The 15,976-nt window shown below is 42.2% G+C and overlaps 1 protein-coding gene across 2 annotated transcripts in view; it reads left to right on the plus strand.

Annotated features, from left to right (window-relative positions):
* Nucleotides 1-393: 393 nt before the first annotated feature.
* CHRM3 (cholinergic receptor muscarinic 3) overlaps nt 394-15,976 on the plus strand; it is a 515,790-nt gene continuing 500,207 nt past the window's right edge. For both annotated transcript variants that reach the window (XM_050770803.1, XM_050770814.1), the window contains exon 1: nt 394-646. The gene's annotated coding sequence lies outside the window, so the exon portion shown is untranslated. The remainder of the gene's footprint in view (nt 647-15,976) is intronic.

Raw genomic sequence — 15,976 nt, forward strand, 5'->3', positions numbered from 1 at the left:
CAGTCCGGGGAGGAGGAGGAGCAGGAGGAACGCGAGGAGGAAGGAGAGGAGGAGCGGCCAGCAGTAGCCACGACCGCCACCACCAGGCAGAGGAAGAGTTCGTGGGAAGGAAAAGACCCTCCTCCCCCTGGGAGCCCCTTCTATCTGCTTTTGGAGAAAGGGAATACACGATAAAGAGGGAGACGGAGAAAAGAGAAAAAGTGAGGCGGGAGACAGAGGGAAAAGGGCGTGAACAGAAAGGGCCGGAGCGTGCAGGGGAGCCCAGGGCGCGGGGGCGGCACTGCCGAGCCGGGAGCGCTGCCGCTTGGGCAGGTGCCGCGGCCGCTGCCCCGAGGCGGCATGTGACGCGCGGCCACAGCTGCCCGCGGGCGGAGCGCTCTCAGACCCCGGAGCGCACACCGCGGAGCCATCGGTGCCATCGCGGATCCCCAGGCTCCTCGTCAGTCCGCCGGGGCGGCCGCAGCGCTTCTGGGAAGACCGGCAATGAACCGAAGGGCAGCTCCTGGCAGGGGCGCGCGATCCTAAGGACAGTCGCTACCTGAACGCTGAGCTGGAGGAGACGAAGGGACGGTGGAGCGGACGCCACCCGCGCACCGGGCAGGCGCGGAGACCGGCGTGGGACAGCCACCTGGAGCGCAGCTGCCAGGTAGGGACGGCGCCCGCCACCCAGGCGCGGGGCAGAGCGGGTGGCGGTAGCGGCTGACCTGGTTTCTTGCCTTATCTCGTTGTGAAAAGAGGAAAAAGTTTTCGGCGCGGGTAGGAGACGTCTTGTGTTTGGAGTTCAAAGATGGAACTGGGGAGGGACGAGAGAGGCTGTTGATTTGGGGACGATGGGGGCACTTGAATTCTGACGGCGCGATCTGGTGCGGAGTTGGAGTTCTGGGACTGAGGGTGGGGAATGCCCGGTGGCACCCAAGTGCCCCGAAAGGGACGGGAATCATGCGAGAGGTGGCCCGGAGAGAGCCGGGGACGCCCCACCCCGCTCTCCCTCGCTTCGGTTCTCTCTTCCCCAGGGCCGGATCTGAGGTTCCAAAGTGCCCGAGCGTGAGGAGCTACGGGGCTCGGGGTGTTTGTGAGCACACTCGTGTGTTGAGCGTTTGTCTCCCATCTCCCCATTTGGTTTCCTGTCATTTCTTTCTAAGAAGGCTAAAGCCGGCACTCGCCAGCCTCGCAGCGGGGCCGCAAGTTCGGATTCCGTTTCAGGGGGCGAAAAGCAGATTTGGCACTTCGAGTAACACTTGGGCGAAGGCGCCTAGCCTAGTGCGCATCTTGACTGACCCAGGGAGAGTCCACACTGGCAAGGCAGCGGCCGCTGGGCTGCACCGTTTCTCCTCTTTGGAACACTTTCTCAGCATTGCCTCCTAATAGCGAGGTTAATTTCTGCGTGTTTTTAAACAGCGGGGGCGGGCGGACAGTTGACTCCAGTAGCAGAATTCACTTGTCTACTTCGCGGTGTGCGTGTTGGAATGGAGATCCTGTTCTGCATGCTTGTGCGTGTGTCCAACTCTCCTTGCACGCATTTGGAAGTGGTAGAGCCAGCAGAGATTCGGGAACTGTATCCATATGGACAGATTTCAAGAATGCAAACCTTCATTTGTCTGCAAGTGTTACTGGAACCTGTCCAAAGGCTGCAAGGATATGTCCCTTCGATCCCTGCCCGTGTCCGTGTTTGCAATGTGAAAGGACGGCCCTCTTTAGGACAGAAATGTATTTATCAAAGCGATGTGTAGTTAAGAACACTGGTTATTTCACAATATGCTTTGCACAGACTTTTCCTTTCTCTCTTGCTCTCTGAGTTCCAAGACAGATAACCTGTCCCCTCCCCCCATTTTGACCTTTGTAGGTTACTATTTGAAAAATAATTTTTAACTGGGTGCAGTGATTATATAGTCCAGATAATTTCATATTGTGAGATCGTTATATTGCATGAACCATTCATCATTATTTCCTGTGTTTAAAACAATGCCTGTATATTTACTTAAGAGGGACTATGTATAAGAACCTGTAGTTCAGAAAGGGGAAAGCTAGGCCTAGAGCAGATACCTGCATACAGGCAGTATTGTAGTGGTGCCACGCTAATAAAAGACTAAGGTATTTCTGTTCCAAATACTGTGGGATAAATGAGGTGTTGGGTGCACCCTCTTGCTATAAGAGCTGATATTCCGAAGTTTACATGTGCAAGGAACATGCCTGCTTCTTCAGTGTGCATTCCAACATGCCACAGAAATGTGGTTTACATCATAGCTTCGACTGCCGAATAGCCTATTTTTAGATTTTGTTTACATAGTTTGTCTCAATTAGCTTAATACATAATTAGCTATTGTTGGGCTAGAAAGCACATTGTTTTTCTAGTGGTTTCCATATGGAAATATAATGTTCGCTTTAATACTAATTTAAAAATGATGACATTGCCGGTCTGATTTACAATGTTTCTCTAGGTTGGGGGGTATTATGAGATTGAATGTAGCATGAAAATAGCAGTGTCGAAATATTGTTTTTTAAATAGCGTTGGGTCATTATTCAAATGAACTCGATAGTTGAAAAAGAAAATGAGATAAAAAGTAGACTTTGAAAAATCTTTGTAAATTTTCTGTGTGGAAAATTATTGTAAGAGAAAAGTGTAATTTGGGAAAAGGAGCAGGTGTGGAATTGGTCAAGTTTTAAAGAAAGAACAAGTGTTATAATGAGTAGTTCTGTATTAAACCTACATTTAAGCTTATTTAGGAAACTTTGCTTTAAAATTTAGAGAAATCTATGATGAATATTCAGTACCCTATTTTTATTCTGGGGTAGGGGGAAGTAAAATGTCACTTCAAAGTATTATTTACTTTTGAAGATTACTTAGGAATGTGTAAAAGTTCTTTAGAGTGTACCTTCTCATTTTTTCCTTATAAAGACAAACGATTTATTTTCTTAACAAAGAAAATGTGTTATTTTAAATTAGAGTATTTAAAATATGAAGTTCTTTTAATGATATTTTAGCCTATAATTGCAGGCAACCTGTTGAAAGTGAGTATAGAAAAAAATGTGAAATTGGCAGAAATAGAATTTCTTAGATTCACACTTGTAAATTGAATAGACAGAAAGTTAAACAATATGGTTAGAAGCACAGTTGCCTCATGTATTTGTAAACTATAAAATAATATTTTTTTTCAGATTTTTAGTTAAAATCTCTGTCATTTTCCCAGCCAACATATTGTTCTTGCCTAATAACTTTGTTAACATTGGCAGGCTCAGTTGCTTACTGCTAAATGGCCTGGACGATTCCAGTGTGACTATTAAGAAATTGGGTCTTGTTTGCAGTGCCGGGAAGTTTATACTGGGGACAGCTGTGGTGTAGTGGCACTTTAGATAAGAGATGAATGAACCGTGAATCATATGAAGATGGAGACCCTGATCAGTATGCAGAGACATGTGTCTGTCCTTCACTTATGGAACCTGATTTTATATCATATGATGACTAATAGCATTATTCTCACTGTGATCTCGGAGGATCAGTGAGTAACTAGAGATGTCGTCTTTTATGTTTGTGAATTTAAAATGTATCCTCCTTACATAAGACTGTTGTTAAAGGTATCTATGAGCCTAATAAAATTTTAATCAAATCCCTCTACCATGTTTACTTTTGAAAGTTAATCGGCGTAATAAAATGTGCCTTGATGCTTAATTGTTGAATATAGTGTTTTCCTAGATGCAATGTATTTTCATCTATAAAGTTCAGCAAGTCCAGCAGAAGCCCTGTTCTGAAAAATTACTAGCCTTTCAGAACTTTGGAATAAAATTTCAACATCAATGGAAAGTTTTGATTTTATGAAGAGATAATCTGATGTATATGACAGGAGGCAAAATCAGTCAAATTGGAAGTTAGTTTCTGGGATCTGAAAGGCCCTATCTTCTCCATTAGGGAAGATACCTTTGTTCAGATCAAATACTAAGCAGACTCTTTCTTCAGATCACTCATCACTACATTGCTGCCTCTGCCCGCCCTCCACGGAGAGGATGTGCAGATATGAAAGACCTCCCCCACTTCTTTTTCTTTTTCTTTTTTTTTTTTTTTTTTTTTTGAGACAGAGTCTCACTCTGTTGCCCAGGCTGGAGTGCAGTGGTGTGATCTTGGCTCACTGCAACCTCTGCCTCCCGGGTTCAAGCAATTCTCTGCCTCATGAAAGGCTTCCCTTTACATTAGTGAACCTAGCACCTGGAGAGCTCTGTTAGCCTGCTGCCTTCCCTTAGCAGTTGCATGCCCCAGAGAGTATAGATCTCCATTAGTGTTGTCTTCAACTCAAGAAATAAAAATAATTTTGGTCTGGGCACAGTGGCTCGTGCCAGTAATGGCAGTACTTTGGGAGGCCAAGGCAGGAGGATTACATGAGGCAAGGAATTCAAGATCAGCTTGGGCAACATAGCCAGACCCTATCTCTACAAAAAAAGTAAAAACTTAGCCAGGCATGGTGGTGTGCACCTGTATTCCTAGCTACTAAGGAGGATGCAGTGGGAAGATAGCTTGAATGCAGAAGTTCGAGTATGCAGTGAGTTAGGATCATGCCACTGCTCTCCAGCCTGTATGACAGACTGAGACTCTGTCTCTAAATAATCATCATCATAATAGTAATTTTGGTTTGGTGAAGCAATTGAAAACATTAAGCCATAGCGTGGCTTATATGATAACTGTGTGGCCTCAAGCATTTCATTCCCCACTGTACACTTGGAGACCATAGTAGTTGCCCTGTCCATACCATGGATTGGTTTTGAGGATCCAATGCGTGTGGATGTGCTTTCTGAACAAACTCTGAAATGCAGTGCTTGATTGGAACCCAGAGTCCCCTCAGTACCCCATGATGGACAGCACTGAGTGCCAGTATGTAGTGGCCCTCTGGCTCAGTTTTTAGCTTATGTGTTGTTTTCTATCCAGAAGTTTTGGCAGCTTGCAGATTCTCCTAGCCTCTGGCAGGCTCTCTGCTTTAGGCTGGCGATCTGCATTCTCCCACCTGTTGGAACTTCCCGCTCATCCCCTCCTGAAGGCCAAGGACTCTGGCCAACATGTACCTTCTTAGCTTCCTCTGCTGAGGCTGCAGCTGCAGCTTGTCACATTGACACAGACCCAGGGTTCAGTAGTGATGACAGGAAGTCAACAGAAGGAATATTCTGAGCCCCTGCCAGCTTCTCACCAATTGTGCCAGTTCATCCTGAAACCAACCGGAATATGAACGCTTTGAGAAAAACGATGGTGGCCAACAATTAAAAACAAAAAACAAAAAACAATTTGACAAGCAGTAGCTGGCAGATGCATTGTGGGCTTTGAGACCTTCCCTTTCCAAGCCTGCTCTGCATGGGACTCGGGAGCCTCGCCCTTCTGATTCTACAACCAGTGCAGAGTCTGTCCTAACCCTAGTGAGCTCTAGCAATTCCCATGCCCCCTCACCTCAGTTTCTCTAACTCCTGTCATTTTTACCATTTCATAGGACTAGGATTTTATGGAGTTTTCAATTTTCACTTTCAGTACTGGATTTAATGTCTGACCTGGGAAAATTTTAACTATGACCTTGACAGTCAGCCTCGCCTTGCCAAGAACTTCTCTCCAGGAGCAAGACCCCTTTCTTTCTGTTCTGTCTCTGATTCAATCTCAATGTGACAAACCCTTGGACCTAAGGCACAGCTCCTCTCCGATAGCACATCATTTCCGTCTGAGACTTGTACTGCCCGGTTCCACTTGACAAATAAATTCTCCTTGTCTGTCATTGTTGGCAAGATCAAATCTCAGTTCTCCACACCTCTCCCAAGCAATGTAATTTGAGTGGCTGACTATCCACTGCAGAATTAATCCTTCATTAGGTCATTTGTTCTAGCCCAGCCCTAGCCCGCTTCCTGTCCCCACTGTTCCCTTGAAATTTGGCATGTCAGCTGAGCCAAGACATCGTCTACCTTCTGTCACCTCTAGCACAGGAAGTGGTACTAATATAGACATCCTGGTTCAGGCGGGATATCCGCCAACTACTGCTGTTCAGATAGAATTCAGGTGAGTCTAAACCAAGGTAAAATACTTTCAGCCTGTTTTGGAGAGAGTCCCCAGAGAGAGGGTTACCAAGTGTGTACTTCCCTGCATTTATGGCTGCGAAGTGTTTTGATGTTCTTATATATATTTATTATTATACTTTAAGTGCTAGGGTACATGTGCCCAACGTGCAGGTTTGTTACATATGTATAGATGTGCCATGTTGGCGTGCTGCACCCATTAACTCGTCATTTACATTAGGTATATCTCCTAATGCTATCCCGCCCCCTTCCCCCCACCCCACAACAGGCCCCAGTATGTGATGTTCCCCTTCCTGTGTCCAAGTGTTTTCAATGTTCCATTCCCACCTATGAGTGAGAACATGCAGTGTTTGGTTTCTAATGAAGCCTTCTAATTTATCACAGGTAGCTATGGCTATAGACGTAGATACATATAAAAATATTCTGTCACTAAACTGTAGGAAAAAGGAGCTGCTAACAGCCTTTGTCTACATTTTGTAAGACTTGTCACTTTGGAGTATATTTCTCCCACTAGAATTGCCCATGGGATCCAGACTGGAGAGAAACCTGGTTACTGCTAACTATTAATATATACAGGCCAATTCTTGCCCACAGCCATTTGGCATTCCATTGAGTTAGCTCTCACTTCCATTGAACCCTAATCCAGTGGTATTTTATAGACTCAGAATCCACATAAATTTTGGCTGAGCATGGTGGCATACACCTGTAGTCCCAGGTACTCAGGAGGCTGAGGCAGGAAGATCACTCGAGGCCAGGAGTTCAAGGTTATAATACACTATGATTGAACCTGTGAATATCCACTGTACTGCAGCCTGGACAACATAGCAAGACTCCATCTCTTCAACATAGCAAAGAAAGAAAGAAAGAAGAATCCATATAAATATTAAATATTACTGGGTTTTTGGCTTCATATTGACAATATTTTTGATGATTATATTTAAATATATATGCATAGTCACTTGAAAAATGTTATTGAACACCGTCTTTTTTGTGATTTTTCAATTTTCTTAGTGCAAAATAGTCTAAAAGCACAACTTCTGTTGTGGGAGGTCTCTCAAATGATTTACATTGAAAAGAAGTTCTCATGCTTGAAATAGACGTGATGATCCTCCTGCCATGTTTCCTGTGCTTTCTCACATGCCCAATAACACATGCCACATGCAGTAGCTTGTGTGAAGGGAGAGATGATGGGAATCTGGAATGGCCATGATGTTTCTTTATATGGAGTCCTCCCTTCTTCTCTCCTCGCCCCAGATCCTTCCCATCACGCAAGGACCAGCCAAATTCTTCCAGATTTCCTTGAGCGCAACTACCATTCTGTTTTCCTTGAGATTAATTATTTTAAATCCCCTCATTCATTTGAATTTAGAAACTGAAAATAGTTCAGACTAAACAGCTACAAGTCACTTCCCTCTACTCTGAATACTAGGGCACTTACCATTTTTAATATAAAATTTGATGCTCAAGGATAACCCAGGTAGTAGTTATTTTGATTCTCTCCAAAGAAGTTACCTTCATGAGAGTATATAAGTAAATATATAATAAATACATGCGCGAGTAGAATGAGTAAATGACTCAATCACTCCATCTATCTACCTATCAATTATCTATCTCTTTGTATCTAATCCACCTATGTTCATTTACATAGGAGTTGTATATACATCTGTTATCACATCTTTCATGTCAGTATCATCTAATGTGCCAGGCACCATGGATGTTCTGTTTTGGATACACAGTAAGTCAAGGGCTCTGCTTTTCAGGAGCATATGATCAATGTGAGTATAGCTAAACAAATCAGGGTTGGAAGGGGATGTTAGATGTTGCATGAATTTCTTAGGTTTTAAAACAGAAGTTTATTCTTTCACAATTCTGGAAGCCAGAAGTCTGAAATCAAGGTGTTGGCAAGACTATACTTCCTCTAAAGACCCTAGGGGAGAATCCTTCCTTTCTTCCTTCAGCTCCTGGTGGCTATCTGCATTCCTTGACTTGCGAGCACATCATTCCAATCTCTGCTTCTGTGGTCACGTTGGCTCCCCCACCTCTTTCATTGTCTCCTCCTGTATATGCCTGTCTTATAAGGATATGTGTGATTGCAGTGAAGGCCCACCCAGAAAATCTAGGATAAGCTCCTCCTTTCAAGAGCCTTAACTTCATCACATCTTTTGTCATACAAGGTAATCACAGAACCTGGGGATTAGGAGGTGGGCACATCTTTTGGAGGAACCACCATTCAGACCATTGCAGATGTCATTAATGAGCAACTTTTGGCTTTGGACCTCTCTCTTGTGTTACACTGTGCAGTCTGTATGTTTGAGAAATTAACACTCACCAGAGGGTCATTCCATTTTCACAGAGCAGTGAGACGCAGGTCCTCTTTATATTGAGCCAAAAATCTAATTCTCATTGTGCTTGTTTGCCTTCTTAATAATTATGAGAATTATAATGAGAACACTTCTGATCTTTCTTCCATAAGAAAATCTTTAAAGTTGAAAAGTTTAAAGTTATTTCAACCTGGTCCTATGTGCCACTTCTAAATTTTCATGATCTTTCTTAACCTTTTCAGTTACACTCACTGAACAGCAATCACACTACCCTAATCTCACTATCCTCTGACTTTAAATCTTTTGACTCCTCTCATCCACCTTCATGAGGTTTATAGCAACGACTTTTCCAAAAGTCATCTGTAACCTCTTAGTCATAAAACGGGTAGCCCTTCCTTGTCTGTCCTGGTTAATCTCTTAGCAACACCTTTAAACTCCCTTAATTTTGAGAGAATTATACCTCCCTAGCTCTCTTCTCTCCTCTGGTTCTTTTCTCTCCTTCCTGTTCCCCACCCCCATCTTCTGCAGAGTGTAGGGCCCTCCAGCAGTTTCTCCCTGGTTGACTCCCATACTCTTCCCCTGCCTCTCCTTTCATACCTGCCTCTGTCTTCATGGTTTCCAATACCCTTTCCATGTGGGTCACACTCATTTGCTCATCTCCAAGCCTCACTTGGCTTCAGTAAGGAGATTTCTATGTGCTTGCTGGATAGCACAGCCTTCACCTCCTTCTTCCTTATCCTGTTCCCCTCCTGGGGTTCCTATTTCTATGAATAGCATGACCATCCTACAGCTCAAATGCTATGAATAAATCAAGTAATCTAGATTTATTCTCTTCCCTCACCTCCCACATTTAGCCAGGTACCAAATTCTCATGATTCAACCAAGTAAGATCTCAACCTTCTTGGCTACTTTCCCCTCCTGCTGTCAATATCTTAATTCATCATTTCTGCAACTTTAATGTGCATTCAGATCACATAGGGATCTTGATAAAATGCAGACTCTGATCCGTGAGGTCTGGGTTGGGGCCTGAGAATCTGCATTTCTAACCAGCCTTCAGGCGATGCAGATACTGCTCCTCTGTGCTTGGACCACACTGAGAAGAAAGGCTTTATGTTACAGCTTTATATCTTTTGTTAGTCTCTGAGCTTCCCAGATTATCTCATTGACCATATTATTGCCTTTGATCCATTTTATACAGATTACTCTTATTGAAGACCAAATGTGATCATCTTTCTCCCACCCTCAAACACCTTCTTTGACATCCCTTTCCATTACCTGTTGAATAAAGACTAAACGTCTCTCATCAGCTTCACCCTATTTCACGGCTTGGGTTTGCATTTTGAGTTCAGTCTCAAGTCTCAAGGTCGCCTTTCACTTTACCCTGGTACTTGCTGTTGCAGGTATCCTCATCCTCTGCCATGTTCTCTTGTTGTGTGGGATGCCCTTTCTGCCACATCATCAGGGGTCCAAATTTTAGCAATTTGCCCAGGACCACTTGAAATGACTTCATCTTCTGTTACTCTATCAGAATCTCACTTTTATCCCTGATTCCATTCACTCTTGGTTTTAAGGTGTGTGTGCGTCATACATTGTTTCAAATAGCAGACTGTGAACTCTTTGAAAGATGCTCTTTTGTTGGTCTTTGACAGCCTTCAAGTATCTAGTGCCGAGTCTTCTTCATAAATGCTTAGTATTCACATTCACATATAAAATATGTAAATAAGCACAGTGGCTCACTTTGGAAGGCTGAGGTGGGAGGATTGTTTGAGGCCAGAAGTTCAAGACCAACCTGGGCAACTTAGCAAGAACACATCACTACAAAAATTATTAAAAATCAGCTGAGTTTGGTGGTGCACCTGCCTGTAGTCTCAGCTACTTGGGAGGCTGAGGCAAGGAGGATCCCTTGAGCCCGTGGGTTCAAAGCAGCAGTGAGCTGTGATGGTGCCACCACACTCCAGCCTGGGCAACAGAGCGAGATCTTGTCTCGAAAAAAGTAAATATAATGTTTTTGTTTGTCTCCTTATAAAAGTAATATATGTGATACAAAAATTCGAACATTATGGAAATATATATCAAAAGTAAAAGTCCACCATAACTCAATGCCCCCAAAGACAACTATGGTTAACAGTTTGATGCCACGACAGGGTTGCCTCTGATATTTTTCTATACATATTCTAACATTTACTCTGTACAAAACTGGGATAATAATAGACCCTGGCAACTTGACTTTAAATGTAAATCTATCTCCCTCTTCTTAAAATCTGCAACTTATTCCAAAAGATTGACTGATTTAACTGCATAAAAATCAATCTGCTTAAAATGGCCTAGCAATGTAGAAATATGTTTCCTTTGAATTTCTGATCACTTAAGTATGTCTTTATTCAGCAATTTCTCCCTCTGCTCCTCAGATTTTGCTAGACTTTGGATTTGTAACAGTAAGACACAAATACTACCCCGGAAGTTCCAAGCTATACTTACGTCTTCAGGCTAATGTTGAGTGATGAACTACTGATGAGGTAGTAATTATTGATCTTTGATGCCAAGTTAAAATTACCGTGTTTGATGACATGCACTCTCAGATTGCTGCATTTTATACTGAAATGTAAGTCTTCAAATTCTTTAGCACCATAAAGAATAGATGACCCCTTTCAAATTCTGAATGTATACATATCTATCTATCATCTAACACATATGTATAGGTATATTACTTTTTATTCCATGAATGAATATAAATTTGAAATAAAAATATAGAAAATGTTGTGGCCGAGTGTGGTGGCTCATGCCTGTAATCCCAGCACTCTGTGGGGCTGAGATGGGCAGATCACGAGGTCAGGAGATCACGACCATCCTGGCTAACATGGTGAAACCCCGTCTCAAGAGCATGGGGACTTTTTTTTTTTTTTTTTTTTTTTTTTTTTTTTTTTGAGACCGAGTTTTTCTCTTTTGCCCAGGCTGGAGTGCAATGGCACCATCTTGTCCCACTGCAACCTCCGCCTCCCCAGGTTCAAGCGATTCTCCTGCTTCAACCTCCCAGGTAGCTGGGATTACAGGCATGCACCACCATGCCTGGCTAAGTTTTGTATTTTTGGTAGAAATGGAGTTTCACCATGTTGATCAGGCTGGTCTCAAACTCCTGATCTCAAGTGATCTGACCCCCTCAGCCTCCCAAAAAGTGCTAATATTATAGACATGAGCCACCATACTCTGCCAATATAAAGAATATTTCTACGTCTTCTATCAAACCCCTGAAAATTTTGTTCCTTGGTATAGTTAATATGTCTCCCACATGGTACTGTGTGTTTTCTGCAGTTTAATACAAGCGAAAATTGAACCTCCTTTGGAATAATAAGAGCAATTATCTGACAATAAAATTAAGCCATCTTTATTTCATTTTCGCGGTCTGAAAACCTCAGGAACCACCATGGGCAAAGAAAGTAACTTTTAGCCAATGCAAGATATCCTGAAGAAAGAACAGGTAACAATGATGATGACGATGATGGCTGTTGATAATTATGATGAATTATATTAAATAATGAATTATAAGGCTTCAGATTTTCAGACAATATCTCATTGAATCAACAGTCCTCTTTTTTCATGTATAGTTGACAATTAAACCTTATATATATTTATGGCGTACAGTGTAATGCTTTGATATTGTGGTACTTTGTGAAATGATTACATCAGACTAATTAATATATCCATCACCTCTGATTTTTTTTTTTATTTTTTTGCTGTGAGAACATTATAAGATCTATTCTCTTAACAGTTACCAAGTGTTCGTGACCATTAACCATAGTTGTCATTGTGTTGCACAATAGATCTCTCAAACTTACTCATCCTAACTGAAACTTTGTACCTTTTGATCAACATCTCCCCAACCATCACCCCTTCCCTGTCCCTGCTGGGAACCCCCATTCTACTCTTCATCTGTAAGTTTTTGGGATTCTGCATGTCAGTGAGAACATGCGGCATTTGTCTTTCTGTGCCTGACTCATTTCACTTAACACAATGTCCTCTAAGTCCAACCACTTCATTGCAGAAGGAGAATTTTCTTCTTTTTTAAGGGTGAGTGGTATCTATTGTGTATATACACCACATTTTCTTCTCCATTCTTCTGTTGATCGACACTTAGTTTGGTTCCATATTTTGGCTATTATGAATAGTGCTGGAGTGAATATGGGAGTGCCGATATCTCTTTGACATATTGATTTCAGTTCCTTTGGATGTATACCCAGTAGTGGGATTGCTGGATCCTATGGAGTTTTATTTATTTATTTATTTATTTATTTATTTATTTATTTATTTGTATTTTATTTTATTTTACTTTTCTGAGACGGAGTCTCGCTCTGTCACCAGGCTGGAAAGCAACGGCATGATCTTGGCTCACTGCAACCTCTGTCTCCTGGTTCAAGTGATCCTCCTACTTCAGCATCCTAAGTAGCTGGGATTACAGGTGCCTGCCACCATGCCCGGCTAATTTTTGTATTATGAGAGACGGGGTTTCGTCATGTTCGCCAGGCCGGTCTCAAACTCCTGGCCTTAAGTGATCCGCCCACCTCGGCCTTCCAAAAAGTTGGGATTACAGGTGTGAGCCACTGTGCCCGGCCACTAGTTTTATTTGTATATACCTGTTGGCCATTTGTATGTTTTATTTTGAGAAATCTCTGTTCACATCTTTTGCCTATGTTTTAATCAGATTATTTTGTTTTTTTTCTAGAGTCTTTTGACTTCCTTATATGCTCTGGTTATTAATCCCTTGTCAGATGGATAGTTTGCAAATATTTTCTCCCATATTTTAGGTTGCCTCTTCACTTTATTTTTTCCTTTGCCATGCAGAAATGTTTTCTCTTGATATAATCCCATTTGTCTAGTTTTGTTTTTGTTGCCTGTGCTTTTGAGATTTTACCCAAAAGGTCTTTGCTGAGACTAATGTTCTAAACATTTTCCCAATGTTTTCTTATGGTGGTTTCAGAGTTTTGGGTTTTAAATTTAAGTCTTTAATCCAATTTGATATGATTTTCGTATTTGGTGTGAGGTAAGATCCAACTTCATTCTTCTGCATGGGATATCTAGTCCTCCCAACTGCATTTGTTGAAGAGTGTCCTTTCTTCATTGTGTATTTTTGGCATCTTTGTTGAGGATCAGTTGACCGTAAATACAAGGATTTATTTTTGGGCTCTTTATTCCATTCCATTGGTCTGTGTGTGTGTTTTTATGCCAATACCATGCAGTCAACAATCCTCTTTAAATAGAAATTGTTACTATTTTTTTATATATACATAAAAGGAAACTGAAACATACTGAGGACTTTCCTCAGTTTAAACAGCTAATAATGTCACAGAAGCTCAGTGAATCCAGGTCGTACCATGTTGCCTTTTATATAAAATGCATGCATATCTTTCTCATCAGAAGCAGGAACCAGGCAAAAAGAGAACAACCCAAGGGTCTAGGCTTGAAAAGAAAATCAGAAAGTTGATTCTGGGAGGCACTGAAACATTCCCACAGTCTTAGGGACAGGCCTAGCCCATGTTAATCTACGGATGAAATACCGATTCTCAAGGGTGAGGCCACAACATCGAACCAGGCTGAATAAAGAAACTGGTGTCTGGGTTTGAAGGCTGTGGCAAATGAGGCAGCCTGTGGCCCCTCTCCAGCTTCATCAAAAACAGAAATCTGTGCCCCATCACACTTTTCCACTGCACGCTCAGATCTTCTTCCTCCCACACTGGCACTCTCCATCCTGTTTCTCTGTAAGATATTTTCCTTTAACTATGGCACGTTTGACTTGACTTTCCTTAAAGCACACTTTTTCTTACCCTTGAAACTTTCCAAGTTACCATTCCGTATTTTGTCTTCTCCTGATCCCAAAATTCTTCTCTCTCTTTTTTTCCTCTGTTTTTTTTTTCTCTCTTTTTTTCATTTCTTTTCTTTTCTTTTTTTTTTTTTTTTTTTTTTTTTTTTTTTTGAGATGGAATCTCTCTCTGTCGCCTGACTGGAGTGCAGTGGTGCGATCTCAGCTCACTGCAACCTCTACCTCCTGGGTTTAAGCGATTCTCCTGCCTCAGCCTCCTGAGTAGCTGGGAATACAGGCGCACACCACCACCCCCAGCTAATTTTTTTGAATTTTTAGTAGAGTCAGGGTTTCACCATGTTGGCCAGGTTGGTCTCAATCTCTTGACCTCAGGTGATCCACCCTCTTCGGCGTCCCAAAGTGCTGGGATTACAGGCGTGAGCCACCGTGCCTGGCAGACTTTGAAGGGATTTTTAAGATTATCTAATGGGGGCCTCTTATTTTATATTTGAGGATCCTGGAATCTGAAAAGGTTGAATGCCACACCCAAAGCTGCAAAACTCTAAGCCTGTATCTTCTGAGTCCATGTCTAAGTTTCTGTGTAGACTCCTGCTAAGTCACTGCCTGGAGATGGCCTGGCCTCTTTATTCACTCTTGTTATTTGCAGCTGCATTTATGGCATTTATGGTACCAAGTATTCGTAGAAACAGATCTCAAGCATGAAACCTCCTCCCAAGTGCTACATATCCATTTCTGGCCCTCTGTTAGACATTCCTGCAAAGAATATCTATCAGACACCTCTAATGTCTGATTTGGACATTGGAACCCATCACCTTTCTCCAAAATATGCCATTCTTCCTATTTTTCCTATATGCATTGATTGCATCACATTCTTCCTAGGAGAAGCAAGGATTCAGACTTGAATCCTTTTGAATGTTTACAAAGATACCTTCCCTCTTTACATGCAGCTCGTAAGTCCTATTGAATTTCCCTAACCTGCATCACATTAATTACTTGTCACCTGTTCTCACTATGACCTCCTCGATCCAGGTCTTTCCCATCATCTCCCCCTTACAAGGCTCCAATAGCCTCTAACTTGTTCCCCTACTTTCAGTCTCTTTTGGATTTTACTGTTCTGTAACAAGACCTACAATTTTACCTCCAGGTAACTTTTGCTTCCATCTCCCTTTCGCCTCTCTGTCATGTCACTGTAGCCACATCAGCCTGTTTGTGGTTCTTTGGATGTGACTCCATTGTCCTGCCTCTAGGTTTCTGTGGAAACCACACTTCCTGAAATTTACTCTCCCTAGCTTGGCTGTAGCTGTCCTAAAAATATTAGGAGGCCTGAATTCCTCAGGAAAATATAGTCATCCCTCAGTATCCAATGGGCATTGGCTCCAGGACCTCTATCGGATACCAAAATCACAGGATGCTCAAGTCTCTTCTATAAAACAGCACAGAATTATAACCTATGCCCATCCTCCCATGTAATTTAAATCATCTCTAGGTTACTTATAATACCTAATGCAGTGCCTACACATCACTTCATGTGAGTGGATTCAACATAGTACTGAGCACGAGGCAAATTCAAGTTTGCTTTTTGGAACTTTGTGGATTTTTTTCTGGAATATTTTTGATGTGAGATTAGTTAAATTGACAGATGTGGAACCCACAGACACAGAGGGCTGACTGTACATCTTTTTCAATCCCCATGCTCCTTTAGTATGTTATTCTCACATCTCTTATAACATTTACCATACTTACCTGCATTCAAATAAATTATGTGAATAACTCTCCTTTTTCTTTAGATTTTAAGCTTCTCATCGGGAGC

Source organism: Macaca thibetana, chromosome 1, assembly GCF_024542745.1.
Source record: "Macaca thibetana thibetana isolate TM-01 chromosome 1, ASM2454274v1, whole genome shotgun sequence".
Lineage (NCBI taxonomy): Eukaryota > Metazoa > Chordata > Mammalia > Primates > Cercopithecidae > Macaca > Macaca thibetana.